This window comes from Pristiophorus japonicus, chromosome 12 (assembly GCF_044704955.1).
Source record: "Pristiophorus japonicus isolate sPriJap1 chromosome 12, sPriJap1.hap1, whole genome shotgun sequence".
Lineage (NCBI taxonomy): Eukaryota > Metazoa > Chordata > Chondrichthyes > Pristiophoridae > Pristiophorus > Pristiophorus japonicus.
This window is the reverse complement of record NC_091988.1, coordinates 204,409,035-204,422,670: the sequence shown is the minus strand read 5'-3', so window position 1 is coordinate 204,422,670 and position 13,636 is coordinate 204,409,035. Positions and strand designations below refer to the sequence as shown.

General features: G+C 52.3%; 1 protein-coding gene across 7 annotated transcripts in view; it reads left to right on the top strand.

Annotated features, from left to right (window-relative positions):
- Positions 1–13,636, top strand: part of tox2 (TOX high mobility group box family member 2) — a 274,812-nt gene that overhangs the window by 222,202 nt on the left and 38,974 nt on the right. The gene's annotated exons all lie outside the window — the stretch shown is intronic.

The following is a 13,636-nucleotide window of genomic DNA, read 5'->3' as shown; positions in this document are numbered from 1 at the left end:
GGGAGAATGGGCGAGTGTGATTGGGGAGAATGGGTGAGTGTGATTGGGGAGAATGGGCGAGTGTGATTGGAGAGAATGGGCGAGTGCGATTGGGGAGAATGGGCGAGTGCGATTGGGGAGAATGGACGAGTGTGATTGGGGAGAATGGGCGAGTGTGATTGGGGAGAATGGGCGAGTGTGATTGGGGAGAATGGGTGAGTGTGATTGGGGAGAATGGGCGAGTGTGATTGGAGAGAATGGACGAGTGTGATTGAGGAGAATGGGCGAGTGTGATTGAGGAGAATGGGCGAGTGTGATTGGGGAAAATGGGCGAGTGTGATTGGGGAGAATGGGCGAGTGTGATTGGGGAGAATGGGCGAGTGTGATTGGGGAGAATGGGCGAGTGTGATTGGGGAGAATGGGCGAGTGTGATTGAGGAGAATGGGCGAGTGTGATTGAGGAGAATGGGTGAGTGTGATTGGGGAGAATGTGAGAGTGTGATTGAGGAGAATGGGCGAGTGTGATTGGAGAGAATGGGCGAGTGTGATTGGGGAGAATGGGAGAGTGTGATTGAGGAGAATGGGCGAGTGTGATTGGAGAGAATGGCCGAGTGTGATTGGGGAGAATGGGCGAGTGCGATTGGGGAGAATGGACGAGTGTGATTGGGGAGAATGGGCGAGTGTGATTGGGGAGAATGGGCGAGTGTGATTGGGGAGAATGGGTGAGTGTGATTGGGGAGAATGGGCGAGTGTGATTGGAGAGAATGGGCGAGTGCGATTGGGGAGAATGGGCGAGTGCGATTGGGGAGAATGGACGAGTGTGATTGGGGAGAATGGGCGAGTGTGATTGGGGAGAATGGGCGAGTGTGATTGGGGAGAATGGGTGAGTGTGATTGGGGAGAATGGGCGAGTGTGATTGGAGAGAATGGACGAGTGTGATTGAGGAGAATGGGCGAGTGTGATTGAGGAGAATGGGCGAGTGTGATTGGGGAAAATGGGCGAGTGTGATTGGGGAGAATGGGCGAGTGTGATTGGGGAGAATGGGCGAGTGTGATTGGGGAGAATGGGCGAGTGTGATTGGGGAGAATGGGCGAGTGTGATTGGGGAGAATGGCCGAGTGTGATTGGGGAGAATGGGCGAGTGTGATTGGGGAGAATGGGCGAGTGTGATTGGGGAGAATGGGTGAGTGTGATTGGGGAGAATGGGCGAGTGTGATTGGAGAGAATGGGCGAGTGTGATTGGGGAGAATGGGCGAGTGTGATTGGGGAGAATGGGTGAGTGTGATTGGGGAGAATGGGCGAGTGTGATTGGGGAGAATGGGCGAGTGTGATTGGGGAGAATGGGCGAGTGTGATTGGGGAGAATGGGCGAGTGTGATTGGGGAGAATGGGCGAGTGTGATTGGGGAGAATGGGCGAGTGTGATTGAGGAGAATGGGCGAGTGTGATTGAGGAGAATGGGTGAGTGTGATTGGGGAGAATGTGAGAGTGTGATTGAGGAGAATGGGCGAGTGTGATTGGAGAGAATGGGCGAGTGTGATTGGGGAGAATGGGAGAGTGTGATTGAGGAGAATGGGCGAGTGTGATTGGAGAGAATGGCCGAGTGTGATTGGGGAGAATGGCCGAGTGTGATTGGGGAGAATGGGCGAGTGTGATTGGAGAGAATGGGCGAGTGTGATTGGGGAGAATGGGCGAGTGTGATTGGGGAGAATGGGCGAGTGTGATTGGAGAGAATGGGCGAGTGTGATTGGGGAGAATGGGCGAGTGTGATTGGGGAGAATGGGCGAGTGTGATTGGGGAGAATGGGTGAGTGTGATTGGGGAGAATGGACGAGTGTGATTGAGGAGAATGGGCGAGTGTGATTGAGGAGAATGGGTGAGTGTGATTGAGGAGAATGGGCGAGTGTGATTGGAGAGAATGGGCGAGTGTGATTGAGAAGAATGGGCGAGTGTGATTGGGGAGAATGGGCGAGTTTGATTGGAGAGAATGGGCGAGTGTGATTGAGGAGAATGGGCGAGTGTGATTGGGGAGAATGGGCGAGTGTGATTGGGGAGAATGGGCGAGTGTGATTCCGGAGAATGGGCGAGTGTGATTGGGGAGAATGGGTGAGTGTGATTGGGGAGAATGGGCGAGTGTGATTGGGGAGAATGGGCGAGTGTGATTGGGGAGAATGGGCGAGTGTGATTGGGGAGAATGGGCGAGTGTGATTGGGGAGAATGGGCGAGTGTGATTCAGGAGAATGGGCGAGTGTGATTGGGGAGAATGGGTGAGTGTGATTGGGGAGAATGGGCGAGTGTGATTGGGGAGAATGGGCGAGTGTGATTGGGGAGAATGGGCGAGTGTGATTGGAGAGAATGGGCGAGTGTGATTGGGGAGAATGGGCGAGTGTGATTGGGGAGAATGGGCGAGTGTGATTGGGGAGAATGGGTGAGTGTGATTGGGGAGAATGGGCGAGTGTGATTGGAGAGAATGGGCGAGTGTGATTGGGGAGAATGGGCGAGTGTGATTCAGGAGAATGGGCGAGTGTGATTGGGGAGAATGGGTGAGTGTGATTGGGGAGAATGGGCGAGTGTGATTGGGGAGAATGGGCGAGTGTGATTGGGGAGAATGGGCGAGTGTGATTGGGGAGAATGGGCGAGTGTGATTGGGGAGAATGGGCGAGTGTGATTCAGGAGAATGGGCGAGTGTGATTGGGGAGAATGGGTGAGTGTGATTGGCGAGAATGGGCGAGTGTGATTGGAGAGAATGGGCGAGTGTGATTGGGGAGAATGGGCGAGTGTGATTCAGGAGAATGGGCGAGTGTGATTGGGGAGAATGGGCGAGTGTGATTGGAGAGAATGGGCGAGTGTGATTGGAGAGAATGGGCGAGTGTGATTGGGGAGAATGGGCGAGTGTGATTGGGGAGAATGGGCGAGTGTGATTGGGGAGAATGGGTGAGTGTGATTGGGGAGAATGGGCGAGTGTGATTGGAGAGAATGGGCGAGTGTGATTGGGGAGAATGGGCGAGTGTGATTCAGGAGAATGGGCGAGTGTGATTGGGGAGAATGGGTGAGTGTGATTGGGGAGAATGGGCGAGTGTGATTGGGGAGAATGGGTGAGTGTGATTGGGGAGAATGGGCGAGTGTGATTGGGGAGAATGGGTGAGTGTGATTGGGGAGAATGGGCGAGTGTGATTGGGGAGAATGGGTGAGTGTGATTGGCGAGAATGGGCGAGTGTGATTGGAGAGAATGGGCGAGTGTGATTGGGGAGAATGGGCGAGTGTGATTCAGGAGAATGGGCGAGTGTGATTGGGGAGAATGGGTGAGTGTGATTGCGGAGAATGGGCGAGTGTGATTGGGGAGAATGGGCGAGTGTGATTGGAGAGAATGGGCGAGTGTGATTGGGGAGAATGGGCGAGTGTGATTGGGGAGAATGGGTGAGTGAGATTGGGGAGAATGGGCGAGTGTGATTGGGGAGAATGGGTGAGTGTGATTGGGGAGAATGGGCGAGTGTGATTGGGGAGAATGGGTGAGTGTGATTGGGGAGAATGGGCGAGTGTGATTGGGGAGAATGGGTGAGTGTGATTGAGGAGAATGGGTGAGTGTGATTGAGGAGAATGGGTGGGTGTGATTGAGGAGAGTGGGCGAGTGTGATTGGGGAGAATGGGCGAGTGTGATTGGGGAGAATGGGCGAGTGTGATTGGGGAGAATGGGCCAGCGTGATTGGGGAGAATGGCCGAGCGTGATTGGGGAGAATGGGCTTGAGGAGAATGGGTGAGTGTGATTGAGGAGAATGGGCGAGTGTGATTGGGGAGAATGGGCGAGTGTGATTGGGGAGAATGGGCGAGTGTGATTGGGGAGAATGGCCGAGTGTGATTGGGGAGAATGGGCGAGTGTGATTGGGGAGAATGGGCGAGTGTGATTGGTGAGAATGGGCGAGTGTGATTGGGGAGAATGGGCGAGTGTGATTGGGGAGAATGGGCGAGTGTGATTGGGGAGAATGGGCGAGTGTGATTGGGGAGAATGGGTGAGTGTGATTGGGGAGAATGGGCGAGTGTGATTGGGGAGAATGGGCGAGTGTGATTGGGGAGAATGGGCGAGTGTGATTGGGGAGAATGGGTGAGTGTGATTGAGGAGAATGGGTGAGTGTGATTGAGGAGAATGGGTGAGTGTGATTGAGGAGAATGGGCGAGTGTGATTGGGGAGAATGGGCGAGTGTGATTGGGGAGAATGGGCGAGCGTGATTGGGGAGAATGGGCGAGCGTGATTGGGGAGAATGGCCGAGCGTGATTGGGGAGAATGGGCGAGTGTGATTGGGGAGAATGGGCGAGTGTGATTGGGGAGAATGGGCGAGTGTGATTGGGGAGAATGGCCGAGTGTGATTGGGGAGAATGGGCGAGTGTGATTGGGGAGAATGGGCGAGTGTGATTGGGGAGAATGGGCGAGTGTGATTGGAGAGAATGGGCGAGTGTGATTGGAGAGAATGGGCGAGTGTGATTGAGGAGAATGGGCGAGTGTGATTGGGGAGAATGGGCGAGTGTGATTGGGGAGAATGGACGAGTGTGATTGGGGAGAATGGACGAGTGTGATTGGGGAGAATGGGCGAGTGTGATTGGGGAGAATGGGTGAGTGTGATTGGAGAGAATGGATGAGTGTGATTCAGGAGAATGGGCGAGTGTGATTGGGGAGAATGGGTGAGTGTGATTGGAGAGAATGGACGAGTGTGATTCAGGAGAATGGGCGAGTGTGATTGGGGAGAATGGGCGAGTGTGATTGGGGAGAATGGGTGAGTGTGATTGGAGAGAATGGACGAGTGTGATTGAGGAGAATGGGCGAGTGTGATTGGGGAGAATGGGCGAGTGTGATTGGAGAGAATGGGCGAGTGTGATTGGGGAGAATGGGCGAGTGCGATTGGGGAGAATGGACGAGTGTGATTGGGGAGAATGGGCGAGTGTGATTGGGGAGAATGGGCGAGTGTGATTGGGGAGAATGGGTGAGTGTGATTGGGGAGAATGGGCGAGTGTGATTGGAGAGAATGGACGAGTGTGATTGGAGAGAATGGGCGAGTGTGATTGGGGAGAATGGGCGAGTGCGATTGGGGAGAATGGACGAGTGTGATTGGGGAGAATGGGCGAGTGTGATTGGGGAGAATGGGCGAGTGTGATTGGGGAGAATGGGTGAGTGTGATTGGGGAGAATGGGCGAGTGTGATTGGAGAGAATGGGCGAGTGCGATTGGGGAGAATGGGCGAGTGCGATTGGGGAGAATGGACGAGTGTGATTGGGGAGAATGGGCGAGTGTGATTGGGGAGAATGGGCGAGTGTGATTGGGGAGAATGGGTGAGTGTGATTGGGGAGAATGGGCGAGTGTGATTGGAGAGAATGGACGAGTGTGATTGAGGAGAATGGGCGAGTGTGATTGAGGAGAATGGGCGAGTGTGATTGGGGAAAATGGGCGAGTGTGATTGGGGAGAATGGGCGAGTGTGATTGGGGAGAATGGGCGAGTGTGATTGGGGAGAATGGGCGAGTGTGATTGGGGAGAATGGCCGAGTGTGATTGGGGAGAATGGGCGAGTGTGATTGGGGAGAATGGGCGAGTGTGATTGAGGAGAATGGGTGAGTGTGATTGAGGAGAATGGGCGAGTGTGATTGGAGAGAATGGGCGAGTGTGATTGAGGAGAATGGGCGAGTGTGATTGGGGAGAATGGGCGAGTTTGATTGAGGAGAATGGGCGAGTGTGATTGAGGAGAATGGGCGAGTGTGATTGAGGAGAATGGGTGAGTGTGATTGAGGAGAATGGGCGAGTGTGATTGAGGAGAATGGGCGAGTGTGATTGGAGAGAATGGGCGAGTGTGATTGGAGAGAATGGGCGAGTGTGATTGAGGAGAATGGGCGAGTGTGATTGGAGAGAATGGGCGAGTGTGATTGGGGAGAATGGGCGAGTGTGATTGAGGAGAATGGGTGAGTGTGATTGAGGAGAATGGGTGAGTGTGATTGGAGAGAATGGGCGAGTGTGATTGGGGAGAATGGGCGAGTGTGATTGAAGAGAATGGGCGAGTGTGATTGGGGAGAATGGGCGAGTGTGATTGGGGAGAATGGGCGAGTGTGATTGGGGAGAATGGGCGAGTGTGATTGGGGAGAATGGGCGAGTGTGATTGGAGAGAATGGGCGAGTGTGATTGGAGAGAATGGGCGAGTGTGATTGAGGAGAATGGGCGAGTGTGATTGGGGAGAATGGGCGAGTGTGATTGGGGAGAATGGACGAGTGTGATTGGGGAGAATGGACGAGTGTGATTGGGGAGAATGGGCGAGTGTGATTGGGGAGAATGGGTGAGTGTGATTGGAGAGAATGGATGAGTGTGATTCAGGAGAATGGGCGAGTGTGATTGGGGAGAATGGGTGAGTGTGATTGGAGAGAATGGACGAGTGTGATTCAGGAGAATGGGCGAGTGTGATTGGGGAGAATGGGCGAGTGTGATTGGGGAGAATGGGTGAGTGTGATTGGAGAGAATGGACGAGTGTGATTGAGGAGAATGGGCGAGTGTGATTGGGGAGAATGGGCGAGTGTGATTGGAGAGAATGGGCGAGTGTGATTGGGGAGAATGGGCGAGTGCGATTGGGGAGAATGGACGAGTGTGATTGGGGAGAATGGGCGAGTGTGATTGGGGAGAATGGGCGAGTGTGATTGGGGAGAATGGGTGAGTGTGATTGGGGAGAATGGGCGAGTGTGATTGGAGAGAATGGACGAGTGTGATTGGAGAGAATGGGCGAGTGTGATTGGGGAGAATGGGCGAGTGCGATTGGGGAGAATGGACGAGTGTGATTGGGGAGAATGGGCGAGTGTGATTGGGGAGAATGGGCGAGTGTGATTGGGGAGAATGGGTGAGTGTGATTGGGGAGAATGGGCGAGTGTGATTGGAGAGAATGGGCGAGTGCGATTGGGGAGAATGGGCGCGTGCGATTGGGGAGAATGGACGAGTGTGATTGGGGAGAATGGGCGAGTGTGATTGGGGAGAATGGGCGAGTGTGATTGGGGAGAATGGGTGAGTGTGATTGGGGAGAATGGGCGAGTGTGATTGGAGAGAATGGACGAGTGTGATTGAGGAGAATGGGCGAGTGTGATTGAGGAGAATGGGCGAGTGTGATTGGGGAAAATGGGCGAGTGTGATTGGGGAGAATGGGCGAGTGTGATTGGGGAGAATGGGCGAGTGTGATTGGGGAGAATGGGCGAGTGTGATTGGGGAGAATGGGCGAGTGTGATTGGGGAGAATGGCCGAGTGTGATTGGGGAGAATGGGCGAGTGTGATTGGGGAGAATGGGCGAGTGTGATTGAGGAGAATGGGTGAGTGTGATTGAGGAGAATGGGCGAGTGTGATTGGAGAGAATGGGCGAGTGTGATTGAGGAGAATGGGCGAGTGTGATTGGGGAGAATGGGCGAGTTTGATTGAGGAGAATGGGCGAGTGTGATTGAGGAGAATGGGCGAGTGTGATTGAGGAGAATGGGTGAGTGTGATTGAGGAGAATGGGCGAGTGTGATTGAGGAGAATGGGCGAGTGTGATTGGAGAGAATGGGCGAGTGTGATTGGAGAGAATGGGCGAGTGTGATTGAGGAGAATGGGCGAGTGTGATTGGAGAGAATGGGCGAGTGTGATTGGGGAGAATGGGCGAGTGTGATTGAGGAGAATGGGTGAGTGTGATTGAGGAGAATGGGTGAGTGTGATTGGAGAGAATGGGCGAGTGTGATTGGGGAGAATGGGCGAGTGTGATTGAAGAGAATGGGCGAGTGTGATTGGGGAGAATGGGCGAGTGTGATTGGGGAGAATGGGCGAGTGTGATTGGGGAGAATGGGTGAGTGTGATTGGGGAGAATGGGCGAGTGTGATTGGGGAGAATGGGCGAGTGTGGTTGGGGAGAATGGGTGAGTGTGATTGAGGAGAATGGGTGAGTGTGATTGGGGAGAATGGCCGAGTGTGATTGGGGAGAATGGGCGAGTGTGATTGGGGAGAATGGGCGAGTGTGATTGGGGAGAATGGGCGAGTGCGATTGAGGAGAATGGGCGAGTGCGATTGAGGAGAATGGCCGAGTGCGATTGGGGAGAATGGGCGAGTGCGATTGGGGAGAATGGGCGAGTGTGATTGGGGAGAATGGGCGAGTGTGATTGGGGAGAATGGGCGAGTGTGATTGGGGAGAATGGGCGAGTGTGATTGGAGAGAATGGGCGAGTGTGATTGGGGAGAATGGGCGAGTGTGATTGGGGAGAATGGGCGAGTGTGATTGGGGAGAATGGGCGAGTGTGATTGGGGAAAATGGGCGAGTGTGATTGGGGAGAATGGGCGAGTGTGATTGGAGAGAATGGGCGAGTGTGATTGGAGAGAATGGGCGAGTGTGATTGGGGAGAATGGGCGAGTGTGATTGGAGAGAATGGACGAGTGTGATTGGAGAGAATGGACGAGTGTGATTGGGGAGAATGGGCGAGTGTGATTGGGGAGAATGGGCGAGTGTGATTGGGGAGAATGGGCGAGTGTGATTGGGGAGAATGGGCGAGTGTGATTGGGGAGAATGGGCGAGTGTGATTGGAGAGAATGGGCGAGTGTGATTGGGGAGAATGGGCGAGTGTGATTGGGGAGAATGGGCGAGTGTGATTGGGGAAAATGGGCGAGTGTGATTGGGGAAAATGGGCGAGTGTGATTGGGGAGAATGGGCGAGTGTGATTGGAGAGAATGAGCGAGTGTGATTGGAGAGAATGGGCAAGTGTGATTGGGGAAATGGGCGAGTGTGATTGGAGAGAATGGACGAGTGTGATTGGAGAGAATGGACGAGTGTGATTGGGGAGAATGGGCGAGTGTGATTGGGGAGAATGGGCGAGTGTGATTGGGGAGAATGGGCGAGTGTGATTGGGGAGAATGGGCGAGTGTGATTGGGGAGAATGGGCGAGTGTGATTGGGGAGAATGGGCGAGTGTGATTGGAGAGAATGGGCGAGTGTGATTGGGGAGAATGTACGTGGTCTGTGAAAGGAGCAGACTGACGGGCTCAAGGGCCGTTATCATTGTCTCGTGTTGTAAGAAAAATGAACAGGGGTTATTGTCAGAAGTATGATCACCCTCAGGCACTCTTACTTTGGGTACGATAGTGTAATGGTTTTGTTACTAGTAATCCGGGACCTGCACTCCTAATCCCCAGAACATGAGTTCAAATCCCACCATGGAAGTTTGAAAAACCAAATTCAGTTAAAAAAAAATCTGGAAATAATTAGCTGGTCTCAGTGAAAGTCATAAAACCCAAGTGTGTCGATAATGTCCTTTCGGGAGGGAACCTGCTGCCTACCAGCTCTGGCCTGTGTGTGGCTTCAGGCCCACACCTACATAGTTGACTCTTGTGGCCCAACAAGCCTCTCAGTTTGTATCAAACCTCTACATCAGTGGTTGAAGAAGAAAGCCCACCAATGCCTTCTCAGGGCAACTAAAGATGGGCAATAAATGACACTCACCTTCTGAGAATGAATAAAAGAAAATGATACTGGGTAAACAATTTCACTAACTAAAGTAGCCCTTGTATGCCCAAGTAAAAAGCCCTATACAGCCAGTGCCTCACATCTAACCTGGCGTGCCTTGATGACCCTGAGACGCAGAATGCCCACAGTGCTTCCCTCCAGGCCTCCATAACCAGGGCCTGTGAAGAGACGCTCGGTCACTCAACCAGGAAACACCAGGACTGGTTTGATGAGAATGATCAGGAGATCCAAGGGCTAATAGATCGCAAGCGCAGAGCATTTCTGAGCCTCAAGCAACAACCCAACTCGGGAACAGCAAAACAGCATTACAGGCTCAAGGCTGAGGTCCAACAAAAAACTCGGGACCTAAAGAACAGGTGGTGGATGGAGAAAGCACAGGAGATACAACAACTGGCTGACAGCCATGATGTGCGCGGATTCTTCATCGCAGTCAAGACCACCTACGGTCCAAACTCGCAAGGCCCTGCCCCACTGCTGGCCAAGAACGGGGAAACACTCATCAAGGACACCGAGGCTGTCAGGGCCCACTGGAAGGAGCACTTCGAAGATTTCCTCAATCTCTGCCTTTGACTCGAGTGTTCTCGACTCCATCCCACAGCATGCAGCCCGCCATCGCTTCAGTGAAATCCCAACGTTGCACGGGGTAGGAAAAGCCATAAGACAGCTCAAGAACAACACGGCTACAGGAGCAAATGGAATCCCTGCTGAGGTGCTAAAGTATGGCAGAGAGGTGCTGTTGGCACGGATACATGACCTCATCTCTCTTATCTGGAGGGAGGAGAGTATGCCGGGGATCTCAGAGATGCAGTGATCGTGGCCATCTTTAAAAAAGGAGACCAGTCAGACTGCGGCAACTACAGAGGAATCTCCGTTATCAGCCACTGGGAAAGTCGTCGCGAGAGTTCTCTTCAACCGTCTTCTCCCTGCGGCCGAGGGGCTCCTCCCGGAGTCACTGCAGATTTCGTCCCCTGCGGGGCACAACGGACATGATCTTTGCAGCGCGACAGCTGCAGGAAAAATGCAGGAAACAGCCCTTCTACACAGCCGCCTTCGACCTTACAAAGGCCTTTGACACTGTCAACCGCGAGGATCTATGGAGCGTCTTCCTCCGTTTCGGATGTCCCCAAAAGTTCGTCACCATCCTCCGCCTGCTCCACGATAACATGCAGGCCGTGATCCTTACCAACGGATCCATTACAGGCCAATCCACGTCCGGACCGGGGTCAAACAGGGCTGTGTCATCGCTCCAACCCTCTTCTCAATCTTCCTCGCTGCCATGCTCCACCTCACAGTCAACAAGCTCCCCGCTGGAGTGGAACTAAACTACAGAACCAGTGGGAACCTGTTTAACCTACACCGTCTCCAGGCCAGGTCCAAGATCACCCCAACCTCTGTCGTTGAGCTACAGTACGTGACGATGCCTGCGTCTGCGCACATTCAGAGGCTGAACTCCAGAATATAGTCGACGTATTTACTGAGGCGTACGAAAGCATGGGCCTTACGCTAAACATCCGTAAGACAAAGGTCCTCCACCAGCCTGTCACCGCTGCACAGCACTGCCCTCCAATCATCAAGATCCCCGGCGCGGCCCTCGACAACGTGGACCATTTCCCATACCTCGGGAGCCTCTTATCAACAAAAGCAGACATTGATGTGAAGATTCAACATCGCCTCCAGTGCGCCAGTGCAGCCTTCGGCCGCCTGAGCAAAAGAATGTTTGAAGACCAGGCCCTCAAATCTACCACCAAACTCATGGTCTACAGGGCTGTAATAATACCCGCTCTCCTGTATGGCTCAGAGACATGGACCATGTACAGTAGACATCTCAAGTCGCTGGAGATATATCACCAACGATGTCTCCGCAAGATCCTGAAAATCCCCTGGGAGGACAGGCGCACCAACATCAGTGTCCGCGACCAGGCCAACATCCCCAGCATTGAAGCACTGACCACACTCGATCAGCTCCGCTGGGCAGGCCACATAGTTCGCATGCCAGACACGAGACTCCCAAAGCAAGCGCTCTACTCGGAACTCCTTCACGGTAAATGAGCCAAAGGTGGGCAGAGGAAACAATTCAGGGACTCCCTCAAAGCCTCCCTGATAAAGTGCAACATCCCCACCGACACCTGGGAGTCCCTGGCTCAAGACAGCCCTAAGTGGAGAAAGAGTCTCATCGCCGAGAGCATGCAGAAATCAAGCGCAGGCAGTGGAAGGAGCGTGCGGCAAACCAGTCACACCCACCCTTTCCCTCAACCACTATCTGTCCCACTTTTGACAGAGTGTGTGGCTCTCGTATTGGACTGTTCAGCCACCAAAGAACTCACTTCAGGAGTTCGATTCCGAGGAACTGCCTATGATGATGTACGCCCAAAATATTCCCATTACAGTTCACACTGTGCTGTGCATCGTAAATATAGAGGTGCTTACAATCTCCCAATGTTAAATAGAAGAACAGCACGTGGCTTTTCCAGATCCACTGTAATTGTTTGCTTCTTATGAAGAATGCATCTCACAAAACCTGGGATTTATACTGAACCAGCATTGGTTCCTTTGGACAATGAAGACACTCGCCAAACAACCCCATGGTCACAATAAGCTGCTTGTGCTGTCCCTGGATCCTGGTTGTCACCCCTCTCTGAATGCTGTGGGTAATTCTGTAGCAGTCACTCGGAGTTGGGGCGAGGATGCGGGAGAAAGGAAGATGGGCAATGGACAATCCCGACTGACACTGGCAGATGAAAAATGAATTCACCACGGTCAGCAGTGTCATTCTGTTGCCTCAGCGTCAAGCGGCTGGAGCAGTTTACACAAATAGACAATAAGGTGATTGCTAGTGATTTCTACCACCTAGAAGGACAAGGGCAGCAGGCGCATGGGAACACCACCACCTCCACGTTCCCCTCCCAGTCACACACCATCCGGACTGGGAAATATATCGGCCGTTCCTTCATCGTCGCTGGGTCACAATCCTGGAACTCCCTCCCTAACAGCACTGTGGGAGCACCTTCACCACACGGACTGCAGCGGTTCAAGAAGGCGGCTCACCACCACCTTCTCAAGGGGCAATTAGGGATGGGCAATAAATGCCGGCCTTGTCAGTGACACCCACATCTCAAGAATTAATTTTTAAAAATGAAATCGGCAATTTCAACAAAATATCTGCAGGGCTGGTGAGGCGAGATGTGCGATTTGGGAAACGGCGATAGGGAGGGTTGTGGGGATCGTATCTTCCACACTGGCTTAACTTTGAATCGTAATTATATTTGCAAGGGCCCATTAGCATGATCGAGATCATTGCATTAAGTATTTATAAAGACACAAAAGCTTTGCCCATAGTTTTTGATGAAGACTGTACCCCTTTAAATCTCAGATTGATTACTCAATACAGAGGCAGGAAACCCCTTCTCAATGATTCACTATTATACTCTAAACCAAACCAAAGCCAATGATAATTCATATTTTGAAGATAATAAATACCTTGTGCCCCCAAATAGTTTGTGCGCATTAAGCTAAATCTTGCTCCCGATTTACAAACAGAAATAACAAGAAATGAAAACGAGGAGTTTATGTTGTATGAACCAGTTGTACAGTATAGCGATCAGGAGAGAGAGCTCGGGATTATACTGGGCAAATCTGTGAAACCATCAGCTTGTTAACCTGTCCTCCATCGAGAGGTATATAGACCGTAGCCACACAGATACAAACAAGATTACGTCAGTCTCATCTGTTGTGAGCTCCAAGTGTACGATTCAGAAAGACCGGTTAATCAGACCACTGCTTGATGTCGTCAATCAAAAGGACCCTTTTTTCCACGGAGTTGTGTAAACTGGGTTGCGTAGGCAGAGGGATAGAGTATAAATCAAAACAGATTGTATTGTTACTGTATAAGGCTTTGATCAGAACCCAGCTGTAGCCCTATGTGCAGTTCTGATCACCTAATCATAGGACAGGTCTTATTACTCTTGAGAGGTTAGAGGGCCCAGGCATTGAAGATGAATATAAAGGTCAGGAATTTATAGTCATAAGGAGATGTTAAGGTTTGACTTGCTGACTTTGGAAAAGAGGAGACTTTCAGGTGATGTTAACACAGTTTTCAAGATTGTAGAGGGAATTGAAAAAGTTGCTCCAGGGGAATATTTTCCTGGGGAAAATGTCTAAACACCAGGGTGACACAA